The sequence below is a fragment of the Diabrotica undecimpunctata genome, chromosome 1 (genome assembly GCF_040954645.1).
Source record: "Diabrotica undecimpunctata isolate CICGRU chromosome 1, icDiaUnde3, whole genome shotgun sequence".
In the NCBI taxonomy this organism is placed as follows: Eukaryota; Metazoa; Arthropoda; class Insecta; order Coleoptera; family Chrysomelidae; genus Diabrotica; species Diabrotica undecimpunctata.
This window is the reverse complement of record NC_092803.1, coordinates 201311936-201328112: the sequence shown is the minus strand read 5'-3', so window position 1 is coordinate 201328112 and position 16177 is coordinate 201311936. Positions and strand designations below refer to the sequence as shown.

Sequence of the window (16177 nt, the reverse complement as noted above, 5' to 3'; positions counted from 1 at the left end):
TCGTTGATTGTAAGAATGACTAAAATTAAACTAAAAACAGATCCTTAAAGGATATCCTGATATAAAGGAGGATATAAAAAGAGAAGAGAAAAAAACCTACTTTAGCGTTGGCGAGATTTTTAATGGTTCTTTCAGTTAGAGAGTTTTTTACAAATAGAAGAATGTTCAATCTAAAGACTGAAGAATCTAAACTCAAATAGAAGAGTTTGTTACTTATTGCATTTTTAGCAATTGAATTATAATCTCCTTTAATATCCAATATAGTTACAACGAGATCTTGTTGATTATTGATTGCTTAAGAAATGTATGTTTGAAGAAAAACAAGGTCGTCAAGCGTAGACTGCTGACTTCGGAAGCTGGATTAAGCATCGGGAGGAGTATTATTATTTTCAATATATATTTATATTTATTTTCAAGAAACTTAGTGAGTCTTTTATCTATAACTTTTTTAAAAAGTTGAGAAAAATCAAATGAAATTATTTAGGAATATGGAGGATTACTCAGGTTTTTAATAGGAATTATTACAGAAATATGCCAAATACCTGAAAATGTATGTCTGTTCCGAATAAGATTACAGATTTCGAGGAGTTTATTGCAAGGAAAACTTCAGGTAATGTGGGGTAAATGGGGGCATTGATATACATGACATCATTGGTATGTGTAGTTAAAAATAATAGTAAAGAAATATTGAGTTTGTAAATAACTAAGATGGGAAGCCGTAATATTTTTATTAAATTTTTCCTTGCAGATATATGCGAGTGTGTTATCGTTAAAAATTACGGAAGAAATCTAAAGGTTAGATTTATTGCCTTGCATTTGTAAAGTTTTTCATGCTTGAGTAAAATTTGCATTGGGTATTCGGGAGGAAGGTCTTTTGCTTTACTTAATAATGAATTTAGATTTAGATTTAAGTTGTTTATATAGTGTAATATTTTTCTGAGTAATGTTTCGCCAATACTAGTTTAAAGCCTAAGATAGAAATGGCATTACTACAATCTATCGATATAAGATTCGGCAGCAGTTAGTAAACATAATAGATTCCGGTAAACACACTTGCTATAATAGCTAAGAAAGATTATAATATATCCGTTTTAGAAGTAAATTTTAGCCAATAAGAGTTTATAAAGTTCTTCTAGTACTAATTTTCTTATTGGAGATATTAGATATGATGATAGGAAATTGGTTGCTTTCATGTTGGCCATCAAAAATATTTTATTTAATACTTAATGGTTTCTTTACCTCTTCCTCCATACTATCTATTTCTTCGTTAGTCGTTACTTCTGGTGCTAGTGGATCATTATCGTCACCTTTAGCAAATAGGTATCAAAAGTAGTCTGCCCACATGTTTCTTTTTGAATGTGTCTCATTTTTATTAGTTCGTTTATTTCTTTTTTATGCGCTCTGATCATTGTCCAAATTTTTTTTGTGTTCCTTAGAAGTCGTATTTTATCTGTCTTCCAATTTCCTCTTTTTATTTTTTTTTGACGAACATGTAAACCGAATGTGACCAGACAGATTGGCGAACATCTCTAAAAACAACAAGCCGTATAGCAGAAGACCCGTTGGAAGGCCGCCAAAAAGGTAAAAATATAATGTACAGTTAACAATGACTGAAACAGAATAAGAGGCAGACAGACAAACAGGAGTAATCCTAGTCTCACGAAGAAGAGAAGATTTTTTTTGACTAAAGCTTTTGTTTATTTTCTAATTAGTTTAGAGTGGTGGTATGTTTGTTGTATTTTTAGTGTTCTGTATTTTAAAAAGTTTTGTATTTTAAGAAAGCAAGACTTTCTTGCTTTCTTTACATTTGGTGTTTTTTTTCTCTCTATACCATGAGGTTTTCTTTTTTAATATGTTAGTACTTGTTACTATTCTTTCTCCAATTGCTTTCGTCACTGCGTTAATTACGTTATTTTTAAGTTTTTCCCAGCTTTTTATTAATTATTTAAAATCTATTAATATGTTACGCAAAAGTGGTTTGTTAAGTAAAGTATTGTCGCTAATAACCTTAAAATAAATTCCACTTGAATCATTATGGGTAAAATTTTATATAATTTCACCCATGTCTTTCACAATACTAAGTTAGAATAAATTGTACTTTTTTATCTTATAGTTTCTAGACTAGGTGTTCTAAAAAACTGAATAGAATTAGAATAGAAAAATCTTAACCTCAAATAGGTCATGCTTCAAAAATCAAAGAAAGAACCTGATAATAAAGATATACAAAAAACTTAATATCATCACAATATATAAGAATATCTTAAAAACAGAGAAAGAAAATTATATAATAGCAAAGATTAAAGATCAAATGAACAAAAAAATACCAAATTGTTTTTTTAATCGCTGATTTGATAGTCCACATTCGTTTTTATACCAAAGAAAAATATAGCAAACGAATGCTCACACTCTACCTAAATGAGTACGATATATAATGCCCTAAAGATCCTTCTCGTAATAGTGCATCAACGAGTTTTTAAAGAATGTAAGCAAAACGTATGCTCCAGAAGTTTCTCAAAGAATTAGGGAGCCAAGCGACATTGTTTTGTTTTCAGATCTCACTGTAAAAGTGTCCTTATCAAAGAAAGGCGTTTGTTGTTGTTTTTCTCCTATTAAAGATACGAAGTGGATCAAAAACTTCGTACTATATAAAAAATTTATTCAATAATAAAAAATATGGTCTAAAATCAGTTTTTATATATTGTATTATATAGTGTTTAATACATTTGGAATCAAGCAAGAATTATGTAACAATTTGAGCTAACTAGAGTGGAGTGAAAGAAACGAAGAGAGCTCAGGCAGGAGTAGCGTGCATGATAAAGAAGGAGAGTATCAACAAAATAAAAAATTGGATATATTACAACGAACGTATACTAAGAGTAGACATAGATATGGATACAGAGGAAACCAATACAAACCTAATCATATGTTATGGACCAGATGAAGACGCAACAAAAAACGTAAAGAATGAATTCTGGGACAAATTACAAGAAGTGATAAATTATTGTACAGAGAAAATTGTAATCACAGGAGACATGAACAGTAGAGTGGGGAAAGAAACAGAAAAATGGAACAATGTCATCGGACCTTATGGGGAGGACAAACTAAACAAAAATGGAAAATTACTACTAGAATTCTGTCTAGACAGTAACCTGATGATTATGAACAAACACTTCCAACATAAAAGGATACAGAAGATCACAAGAGAAGTCAAATCAAGAGACGAACAATCAATTATAGACTATACTATAGTGCAAAAAACAGAGAAGAACTGGATAAGAGACGTAAGGGTAAAAAGGAGTTATGAAATTGGTAGTGACCACTATCTACTAGAAACCACATTCAAACGCAAAAGAAAAGAAATAAAAAGAAATGAGAACATAAACAGAAAACACAAAGAAATAATAAAAATTTATAAACTAAGGAAAAAAACAACGAGAATAAGATACTCAGAAGGACTAGAGAAAGAGATGGATAATGAACATGAAATAACAGAAACAATAGAAGAAGAATGGGGAAAATTTAAAAATGCGATGATAAAAACAGCTAAATCAATATGTGGAACCACAAGAAATAACAACAGAGGGAAACAACCATCTTGATGGAACGATGAAGTGAAAAGAGAAATACAAGAAAAGAAGAAATTATGAAAAGAATACATCCAAGACAAAACACAACAAAAATTTGAAAATTATAAGAGACAAAGAACAAAAGTTAAAGAGATAGTTAAGAAAGAGAAAAAGTAAAGGTGGGAAAAATTCGGGGAAAAAATGGAAGAAAACAGCACAGAAAACGTAAAATTATTTTACAGAACACTGAAAAACCTAAGAAGCAACAAAGAAACGAAACTGAAACAAATAATGAACAAGGAAGGAACAATAATAAACGACGATAAGACAATAATGGAAAGATGGAGGGAACATTTTCAGCTGATACTGAATGGAAATCAAGCGAATACAATGGAGAAGAAAAGCCACAACAGGAGAGTATCCATGAGAAACACGGAAAATCCAGAAACTATAGAAAAAGAAGAACTGGAAGAAGCAATAAGAAAGATAAAGATTGGAAAAGCAGCAGGAAGCGATGAAGTAGCACCAGAAATGATGAAATATATAGGAGTAAAAGCAAAAGAAAAATTGTTATACATATATAACCTAATATGGAAGAGAAAAGTAATACCCAGAGAATGGACAAATGCAGTAATAATACCTATATACAAGAAAGGAAACACAAGAGACTGTAGGAACTATAGAGGTATATCACTACTATGTGTAGCAGCAAAAGTATACGAAACCATAATAGAAATGAAAATTAGAAAAGAAACAGAACATAAATTAGAGGATGTACAAAGTGGATTCAGGATTTTAGTTTTTTAAATATACTGTATTAGCTTGGATATATTATGTTTTATATTCCACTCGTCATAATGATGTGTATTATCTTTGATGGTTGTTGCACTGTCTTCTTTGGACACAGGGTTAAGATGTATTGTGTTATGTACCTACCTTATTTTCTTCAAATTCTCTTCTTAGCAGATCTTCAACAAATTTTTGTAGCGATATTGGAGTTATTCCTCTCTTAAAACTGTCATTAATTTTCTTTACTCTTTCTATACAATTGTAGTAGTAAAGTTATCCAACTTTGATTTAAGAAAATTATGAAGGGCATCATATTTTTTAATTTTAAAGCCTTTCACTACCACAGGTGATGACATATTGGCTTTTCTAATTGTAGTTTGTTTTGAGCTGCGTTTTTGTGGTGATAATGGTAGTGGGGTATATATTAGGGATGGCGGTTTTTGACAAAACACCGGTTTTCGGTTATACCGTTTTTTTTTTGCTTACGGTTTAACCTGGCGGTTATAACCGGCCAAAAAAAAACAGTTTTTCCAAAAACTGGTTTTCGGTTTTTTAATCCAATAGGTTACAAGTTTGCACTTTCAGTTTGCTTCTGTATTTATAAAATAAAATAAAATTTGAATTATGGTTTTTGTTTAGAATAATTACTTGAGAATAATAATTATGATTGGGATCCAAAATAATACCTAACCTTATCCTAATTACCGTAAAAACCTAATAACCGGTTTTTAATTTAAAAATAAAAAACCGGTTATAACCGTGATAAAAAAACAACCGATAAAGCCGGTCATGGCGAAGTAAAAAAACCGGTAGGTTTTTCCCATCCCTAGTATATATCTTACATTTCTTGTTGCTTTTTGATTTAAAACTAATCCACTTCCTCTTCTTAGTGGGCTCTTCTTCATCTATTAGATATTCTATTTTATTTCCTTTTTTTAATTACATTGACAGCTATTGCCCACTCTGTATATTGAGATTTTGTTATTGTCTGGATATAATTTAAAAAAGTATATAACTGTACAAAAAAAAACATAAATTAGGAACAGTTAAGTAATAATTTGGAACCTAATAAACATTGTGGAGACCAGCTGTATAGCTAAATAGTTAAGAGAAAATATCTAAGAAATACATCTTTTATCCGATATCGACCTGCAGTTTTCGAGTTACGATAAACAATAAAACTGCTTTTCAAGCTCCTTCTTTGGAAACTTTCTTTCCCATTTAAGTTAATATTACTCCATAAAAAACGTACGTCTCTTCACTAAAACTTTTGTTTTGAAATTTCTCTTGGAATATATAAAAAATTTACATGTGAATAATAAAATATTCCTATCTGGAAGTTACGTATATACAGTTTCTGTGAATTAAAAAAATTGGAATTATTGTCTATACGTAAAAGTGAATCTTTGCAGTATGTTTTATAAACTCATAGAACCTACACGTATCAGCTGATAACTCTCACAAATGTAAATAAAATATTTTGCTACGGCTCGTGTTTTAGTGCTATACATTTTGTTTTAGCTTGCCGTTAGATGATACTGTACAAATATTGTACAATTTAGAATAACTTCTAAATCTTTGTGAACTACGAGCACCAATGTTTCGAAACTGAGTTAAACGAGTATTTTATTTTATTTTTAAGACTGCATCATATAGTTAAAGTTTTAGTAGTATTATAGTTACTTGAATTTAGTTGTACTAATTGATATTTCTGGGTAAATGTGAACAGCTTTATAAGAGACAGGAACAAGTTGGTCAGCAAGTTGGCTAGACGAATGGAGAAGCAGTATATATAGTGTGTACAAACACAAGGGAGATATACAACAATACCCAAATTACCGAGCCATAAAACTACTAAGTGAAAATATGGGAGAAAGTAATGTATAGATGGATTTGTGAAGAAGCAGAAGTAGCTGATAATAAGTTTGGTTTTATGCAAGGCAGATTAAGAACAAATGCGATTTTCAATATAGGGCGGTGATGAAAAAATATTGAAATAAAGAAACAAATGCTTATATCGTATTTATTGATCTTGAAAAAGGGGGGTTTTTAGAGAGATTCTATGGTGGGACACAAACACGAAACAATAGTTCTACAACTTAAAAACATCAAATTCAAATAAACTCCTCACAAACGTAATGTCCTACATCGTCGAAACTGCAATTTATCTCCAAAGAACAAGCAATTATTCGTAGTACGTTAGAAAACAGCAAACTTCAAGACTCCAACGTATTTGCTGAAATAGCACAGTTAGTGTTACAAAAAATCTGTGTGATTCCTGTTTCCCTATGACATTCAGTTAAATTAGTACTTTAATGCCGAAAAACAATTACATTATTACTTTTAAAAGACAAATACAGGGTGTCCAGAAAATCTGATGACAACCGAAGACAACCAATGGAAAGAGTAAAAACATACACCTGCCTTAGTACGAACGTCAATGAAAATTGGGACCATTCCATAGAAATAAAATCTAGGACAGAGAAAGCAAGATCTGCATTTCAAAAAAAGGCTAAGCTATTCAAATTTCACGATTTATCAGTACCCATAAAAATCAGGTTACTACGATGTTATATCTATCCTATACTGTGTACGGAGTTTAGTCATAAACTCTCACAAAAGCTACCTATAAAAAAATTGAGGCTTTCGAAATGTGGATTTATCGTAGAATCCTGAAGGTATCCTATACCGACCACGTTACTAACCAGGACGTCTTATTAAAAAAGCAAAATAGAAAAAGAGTTGTTAACTACAATAAAAACAACCAAAATTGAATGCCTCGATCACATCATGAGGAATAGCGAGAGATATGGGTTGCTGCAAATAATTCTGCAAGGAAAAGTAGAAGGAAAACGGGAACCAGGAAGGCAAAGGATTTCTTGGCTGAAAAATCTATGTACGTGGTTCAACACAACGACCACAAATCTTTTCAGAGCAGTAGTTTGCAATATACAGATTGTCATGGTGACAGAAAAAGTGGCTATTGGTACAAGCAGAAAAAATCCTTGATATAGGTTAGAGTGGCTTGGCGTACTTTGTCACGTATTTGTTTTGAAGAAGTGGTACCACATTATCGGATTTAGAACAATTTGTTGTGATTGGTAGTGATAAGTAAAGAATTGACCATCAACGACATTATTAAATAAAACAATTAATTAATGAAACTATCCCTAACTCTAAAATTAAGACAGAAGAACCTGAAGTTTTTCCAGTGTCAAATATATCAAGTCTATCTAAAGCCTATGTAAGCCTCAGAGATTTAGAAAACTTTTTTTGTTAGTGAGAAAAATTTTGCACATAAATTACTAATCAATAATTTTTGGTTATTTAAAAAATGAAAATTATACTATACAGTGTGTCCAAAAAAAGTATGCAGTCTGTTCTTAAATTAATGTCATAGTGTTTATGTTTATGATAAATTAAAATTACGATTAGCTTATTAAAATTATTCTTAATACAAAACTAAATAACCTTAAATAGATATTTTTTAGTAAATATCATAAAATCTATTCCTAAGAGATGTCAGAGGTGAGAGACACTTTCAATTAATTCATGTTCGGTCTTAACAAAGGTGAAACAACCAGATGTAAAATAAAAATTTATGGCATCAGTATTGAACAAGTAATAAAAATAAAATACCTGGGAATTACACTGTCCAGCTATGGAGGGTAAGACCTGGACAAAGAAGTAAGAGATCAAGTACAAAAAGCAAATACACTGGCAGGTTGCCTAAATAACACTCTATGGCGAAATAGACATATTAACACTGAGATAAAGTCAAGTATTTATAAAGACAGTGTAAGACCAATAATGACATACCTCAGAAACAAGACCCGACACAGCCACAAAGCAAAGGCTACTGGAAACGGCAAAGATGAGAGTACTGAGAAGAATTACAGGAAATACGCTGAGAGATCGAAAGAAAAGTGAAGACATTAGAAAAAAGTATAACGGACAGTATATAAATGAATGGACACAAAATAGAAAAAAAGAATGGAGTAATCACCGTGTCGTCAAAATAGCAAGAGATAACTCACCAATCAGCCAAATCACCATAGTCATCAATCACCAAATCAGAAGAAGTATCGGAAGCCCGCGCATAAGATCGAGTGACAACCTTCCATAGAGGTATTAATCCGCCAATTAACAAGCAAACTTGCTTATAAAGGGGAAGAAGAAGAAAAAAATAAAAATATTTGGCTTTTGAGCAAAAATCAAAGCATATTTTTTAAAATACTTTATATACACCAAATAAAAGTTGATATATATCAGTATATATATATATATAACTCTATGTATGGAAAATTACACTGATTTTACTATTTTCCTTACAATTTCATCATATTTTCTCGAATTTAAATAAAACTATTAAAGTAAATAGACGTGATTTTTGTTAAGCGTTATTTTGTGTTAAATCAAATAAATAAACTACCACTGTAGAGCTAGAATAGTATAAAACATTTTGTATAAGAAAATATTGTAACTGTTTGTATGGGAAAAGAAAACTTTTGCTTCTACTAGTTTCCTTATAATTTCTTCAAATTTTCTTATATGTTATACCATCCTTAGACTTCTACAAATAATTTAAAATTAAAATTAACCAAATTGATTCAGTCATTCCCGATTTATTATAAAAAATTATAAAAATATATAAAATGCCGTTTGTTAAACTTCATTTTATGTTTTGTTTGTGGATTATAAAACTAAAACTGTAGCGGTAGACAGGATAATCATTTTATATTTACAATTATTAAAGAAAATAAGGGTCATCTATTGAGATAAAAAATTTCTTCAAATCTTACAATTTGGACCCACAAATACACGTTAACAAAATTTTATTGCAATCGGTTAAGTAGCTTTGAATATTAGCTTGGACAAACACACACGTATATATAAATTGCTTAACTTAACTAGATAATAGTACTTAAGTACAATCTTCGGAAAACGTCGTCAAAATAATGGTAATTCTAAAAACCAAACTTATCCAGCGCAGAGTCAATTTCAAATCCATTATATATATAAACAGGGATGAGTGCCTTAAGAACCGGCAAAATAACGCAAAAGATAGAAAACATAATACGTTGTGAAATAAAAAGAGATGCAAGTAGTAGAGGTGAAAAATTATCGATATCAACCTATAATTTACTTTACATTACATTAGATCTATCTAAAGTTTCCCACCTTTAGACGTTAGCTTATGAGCTGGTTGACTTCAGTCATAGTAATACGTATCACGTAATGTGAGTAAAAACAGTTTCAGTATGAGTATGTTTTTATCCAAAATTAAAGTATTGATCAATAATAAACTGTGATTTGAGACATCGCATACACCATACAGAATTATCATAGATTGTTATTCTGTATTCGCCAACACAGAATTAATTATCAACTTACTACTAATTAAACTGTTTACTTAAGCTTTGCTTTATTGCCTTCAATCAGTTTTTACTTTATGCGAAATTTAAAAAATGTTAATGTTCGACGTCATACTTGTAATATTATGACTGAAGTCAACTAGTTCATAAGCTAACGTCTAAAGGTGGGAAACTATCGATAGTCCTAATGTAATGTAATGTAATGTAAATTAGAGGTTTCTATCGATAATTTCCCACCTCTACGACTTTTATCTCTTTTTATTTCACAACGTATTATGTTTTCTATCTTTTGCATTATTTTGCCGGTTCATCTAATATATATCTACACACACTCAAAAATGTTTTGCATATTATCTGTAACGCCACGGAACGTTTCTCATTTGAAATTTTTTGCACTGTTTTATTTTTGTCTACTAAAATAATGTAACTTATTGCTTGTTTTTTGTTTCTTAATCGTCGCAAAAATTCTCAGTATTCATATTGTGTTCATCAGTTTTCGAAAACCAATATTTGTAAAAATTGGTTTGCGTTTTATTCACTTTGTAGTGAACAATATGAATAGACAAGTGATATCTGAGTTCAACAGAGCTAGAATCGTTACTTTGATTGAGGAAGGCCACACACAACTCGACGTTGCTATCCGGGTTGGAGTTAATCAGAGTAATGTGTCTCGGATTGTGAAAAAATATCGAGAGACGAATTCTGTTAGCGATCGTCGAAAAAGCGGAAGACCCAGAAGTACTACCAATGTCCAAGAACGCTTTTTAACGTCAACTGCCCGGAGAAACCCCACTATGACTGCCCCAGCTATTAAAAGAGAGCACCAGCAGGCTCATAATATTGTTATTTGCGATCAGACTATTAGAAACAGGTTACATTTGGCGAATTTATTTACAAGAAGGCCATTGTTTGTACCAAAGCTTACGTTAGAGCAGAAAAGTACTTGACTGGAATGGGCCAATGAACATTTACAATGGCATGACAACAGATGGGGAAACGTGTTATTTTCTGATGAAACCAAAATAAGCCTTTTGTCGGATAATCGCCGAATTAGGATTTGGAGAAACTCAAATTGAGAGGATAGACTTAACCAAGCTGTCCAAAGAGTCCCATATCAAGGTGGCTCCATAATGTTTTGGGGCGGCATCATGCTAAATAATAAAACTCCTTGAATTCCTATTGTTGGTAACATAAATGGACAAATTTATATTGATACCATTATTAGGCCTGTTGTACGCTTATGGCGAAGAGCTGTTGGTCCAGAATTTATTTTTATGGACGACAATGCGCCTCCCCATCGTATGAGACATGTGGCAGATTTTTTAGAGACAGAAGATATCGTCAGATTACAATGGCCACCTTGCTCACCTGACCTCAATCCCATTGAGCAGGGATGGGATATACACAAAAGAAAAATTCAGTCTCGACAGCCACCCCCAAGGACACTACAAGACCTTAGAATAGCAGCGATTCAAGAATGGGATACCATGGACCAGAACTACATTAATACACTTATAAGAAGCATGGGACATCGCATAAAAAAATATATTTATAATACATATTATAAATAATGATAATAAATTGTTAATCCTTTAAATTTTGTTTATTGTTTTTTTCAAAACATACAATTTTGTATATATAATAAAGTATTTTGTTAAAAAAAATAGATTTTACTATATTAGGTGGATAATTTTGAAAATATTACATTATGCAAAACATTTTTGAGTGTGGGTATATATATATATATATATATATATATATATATATATATATATATATATATATATATATATATATATATATATATATATATATATATATATATCTAAATTATTTTTACGTCTATCTCACCAATAGGCACGGCCTACATTCTGTGCACATCATCGTATGACAGCCAATTCTACGCAAGTGCAAATTATCAAAACCAAAACCAAAAAACAATTATTTGATATCAATAATTTATTGGCACAACATAAAAAAACTGCTGTTGACAACTCAACAACATCTTTTATGATGTTGTTGACAACATAAATTAATTTCCGGTTGTTTGTTTATTATGATAAACTATATAAAATATTTTAATGTACTAAATCGTATTTCGGGTCAAAAATTACTAACTACTGATATTTTATATTGATAATATGAAGCAACATTTTTAGTTTTATTAGATATTTTTTTACTTTTTTATAGGTAAATGTTAGTAGATTTTAGAATTCATATTATCCTACACGCGATGGTTTAACATCCTGTACGGAAAGAAACATCAAGAAGAAAATAGGTGCGTAATATTTTGGAAAACTTGGAAAATAGTTATTAAACTATTGTAGTTATGTGCATGTATATATATATATATATATATATATATATATATATATATATATATATATATATATATATATATAGCTTACAGATATTCTTAGTATTTTAATAAGTATGAAAGCTGTTATCATCTTGAAATTAAACACATTTTAATAAAAATAATAAATAAGAAGAAAAAACAAGTTTACCTGCCTTTTTCAATAGGGTAGGGAATCTTCTAAAACTGTGACAGCACTATTAAATAATGTTTCTGATATGTAAATTTCCACCAAACACTTCACACATTACTTGACCATTAAATAGACAATTACGCACTTATCCAAATACAAATTTTTAAAATCCAAACACCTGTTCATATTCGACATACTTATTGATAAAATTGTTCACATTTTGGCACGTTACAAAAATTTCGCAGACATCTTGATTTTCATAACGGAAATTTTCGAAATTTTTCGCCGCATTTTCCAACTCACGCGATGTTTTCCTGATAGAATTCGACGCGGTGGGACATGCATACGTCACGAAATAGCGCGAAACTGAAGTGTCTCAAGTTTACCAAGTTTAGCTGGCGGTCTGGTGGGGCCTTTTGCGCAACTGTTACACCTGCGCATTGTAATATTTTTGCATAGTAGAAAGGGCATCAATGATATGAAAAAATATTTGCTTGATTGGGTATTTTTTTACTACCGGTTTTATTTTTTAAAATTAAGGTTGGCGGGACCTTCTTTGAAATAAAATGTGTGTTTTTTTCATGACGTCATAAATTATTTTTAGGTCCTGATGTCCAGTTGAATATTTTATGACAAAATACCAGTTTTATATGACATTTTTGTTAGTAGCTCTGACACATTCTTTTTTACATTAAAGATTAAAATGAAGTTAATAAAAAGCCGATTTTTGTTTAGTTTTTTTATTATTTCTTTTTTATATATTTAAAAAATAGTAACTTTAGCAGTACACAGTATTTTTAATGTTGTTAAAGTTAAAGACAGTCATGATTTTAAAACAAAATAACAATATAAAGATCATTTATAAAAGTACATTATTTTATAAAGTTGCAGTTTGTTAATTTTTTAATGAAATCTACATAAAATTAGTAATGTTCAATTACGATCTAGCTAAAGTTAAAGTGTTCAAACACTTAACACTATCTCTGAGTTTGCGGTAGAATGGTTAGTCTGGAGGAAATAATACTTTTACATAACCTTTAAAATTTGAAAAAATTCAGACCGCTTTGCCTTGGAAGAGTACTGAGAACCAAATTATGGCCACTCGCACGGGGGCAATTACAAACAACATTACAAGCTAGCAAGAGCTAGTAGCATTAATAAAATATGCCATTTAAAAATATTTTAGAGTTTATGATCCAATAATATTTTTCTAAAAAACTGAAGAACTCATTCTATCTATGTAGTAGGGATCACTGTCCTGGGATTTAGCTGTCGTCTTACTACACTGTATTAATGATATACGGTAAGAATGTGTTTCACTGTTAGTTGGCACTGGCATGTTTGACAGATAGGCTGAACGTCTGATGTCATCAGGAAGCTATGTGTTAGTGTTCTGTGGCTTTTACGGATTCTTCGTATAATTGTAAGATCTTGTCTAGATAATCCTGTGGGCCAGTGTCTATGAACTGCAGGTAACGATATATACAACGGGCTCCAATGGGTTTGTATAATCTTGTACTTACCTACCCCTTTTTGGCTGTTCTTCGTTGGGTTTAATCTGGTCCTCCGGGATTTTCTCTCCGTTGGTCCCAATGGTATCTAATACCGTATTTAGATTGTTCTTTGTCTTCTTAGTTAGTCTAAATCATACAGCAGGATATCTAATTCTGTTGGAATTTCTACTAATATGGGGTTTTACTAACTTCTTTTCCAATTTCAAAAGAAACAGCTGTCTCTTATCTAAATTTGGTAAATTCCATTCCGGATTAATTTTTTTCATAAAACAAAAGCATTAACTGCCTCTATGTCAACTAGATGTATAAACAAGATTGCTGGTGACCTTTGGGACTATTTATTGCAACTATATTCTGCTACCATCTTGCCTAGGGTATCTACCGCACCCTTAGTAGCTTTATAATTTAATATCATTTCTGTCTTTCTTTTTTCTTTATTAGAAATACTTATTTTATGATGTTCGAAACTCTACTGACTTCTGACTGAAATCCTGAAGAGACAGAATATAGAGATCGATTTCTAGATGGTAAAATATCTGTAGGAATACAATTATTGTGTCATAAAGTTCCACTTATTGTCAATTTCCTGTCAACCAATTCCTCGGCTAAATCTCGTAATGTAAAGATGTCTGTGGTGATACCGTGACCGGGATTCAAAACAGAAACAAAGTCTAACAAAATCCCTTTTCCTTGGTCACGTTCTGAAGCGTTTCCAACTTTTCCGAAGAACCCTTGTAAATTCTTGCAGTCTTGCAGTCTCTAAATCGACAAGAACCCAACTCTTTATACCAAATTTGCTAAGTTTGCTCTTTATGTACATCCTTAAGGAGTACCTGCCACGAAATATCATCAGTTGCTTATTTACTGCTAGATAAAAGCCTGGTTTCTGAGAATTTTTTGCAAACAAATCAAATAGATCGCAGATTGGTACCAAATTATCTATCGCTCTTCGTTCTTGCCTGGTATTTATGTCATTAAATCGCATCAAAATCGTTATTTGAGAGAAAAAGTTTGAGAATCACTGCTGAGTATATGGGCTGCTTAAGACAGAAATCGTTATTTTACAGCAACTTTACTGGTTTGCAGTTACTTATCGGAGCCCCAGCACAGATTATTAAACCTTTAAACCGTTATCTTCACCGTGTATGTTAATATAGGTCCAATTGCTGCTTTATGGATTCTTGTTTTTGTGTTTTGTCTTAGGTGTTTGTCATTCCAGATTATGCCATTAACAGATCCCGCCGCTTTACTTGCTTTTAAGCTTTTTTGTCGTACTTCTTCTTCAACATCTCCGTAACTCTTCTTCTTCTTAACATGCCACACACCAAAGTGCGTAGGCGACTATCTCATTACTAGAATTCTGTTCTTGGCGACGTGACACAGCTCGCCTGTATTGTGTATTCCTGTCCATTCTTTAATATTCCTTAACCAGGATAATTGTTTGCGGCCGGCTCCTCTCGTACCTTCGATCTTCCCTTGTAGGATTAACTGTGGTATTTCATATTTTGCTCCTCTCAATATGTGCACAAGGTAACCAATCTGTGCGTTTTTTAATTAATTCAAAGAGTTCTCTTTCCACGCCGGCTCTCTTAAGGACGTCATCGTTTCGAACTCTATCCACCCAAGGTATGCGCATTATTCTTTTCAATGACCAAATTTCAAATGCTTCAAGTTTGTTGATAGATGTTTTTTTCAAAGTCCACGTTTTCATGCCATAAAGCAAGATGGACCATATGTAGCACTTGACCATTCTGTAGCGTATTTCGAAATTTAGGTTTTGATTACATAGGAGCGGTCTGAATTTCACAAAAGCTTGTCTTGCCATTTGTATTCGGGTATCCGTAACTAGTTATATATATTCCCAGATATCTAAACTTCGCTTGAAGGTTATTGAAGTTGCTTTATTATTTTTCCATCAATTTTAATTTTACATACATTTAGTTTTTTTCTTAAGACTTGATTTTATCATATTGTATTGTATTTGTAGAGCTCGTCTTCTGTCTCGGCAATTAATGCGGCGTCGTCTGCATAACATAATATTTGGATTTCTTTGTTCCCCATTCTGTAACCATGACCTTTACGTACTGCTTATATTATTTCGTCCATTATTATATTAAAGAGAAGTAAGCTTAAAGAGTCACCCTGTCTGACTCCTCTTTGTACTTTTATACACTGTGTTACTTTTCCATTTATCTTTGCCTGTATTCGATTATGAAAGTAAATGTTTTCGATGTATTGTATAATATTGATTGGTATGTTTTTTTTATACAGTAGGTGTAAGACGTCTTCGACTTTGATGCGATCTAAAGCCTTTCTGAGGTCTATAAAAAGTAAATATGCTGGTTTATTGTACTCAATGACCTTTTCTGTGATTTGTCCTAGTACAAATACAGCGTCTACGCAGGATCTTTCGGATCGGAATCCTTGTTGTTTATCTGATAAAG

At 31.4% G+C, this 16177-nt stretch overlaps 1 protein-coding gene across 1 annotated transcript in view; it reads right to left on the bottom strand.

Annotated features, from left to right (window-relative positions):
- Nucleotides 1-12552, bottom strand: part of rdo (leucine-rich repeat domain-containing protein reduced ocelli) — a 354658-nt gene extending 342106 nt beyond the window's left edge. The window contains exon 1 of the mRNA XM_072533215.1: nt 12238-12552. The gene's annotated coding sequence lies outside the window, so the exon portion shown is untranslated. The remainder of the gene's footprint in view (nt 1-12237) is intronic.
- Nucleotides 12553-16177: the final 3625 nt, after the last annotated feature.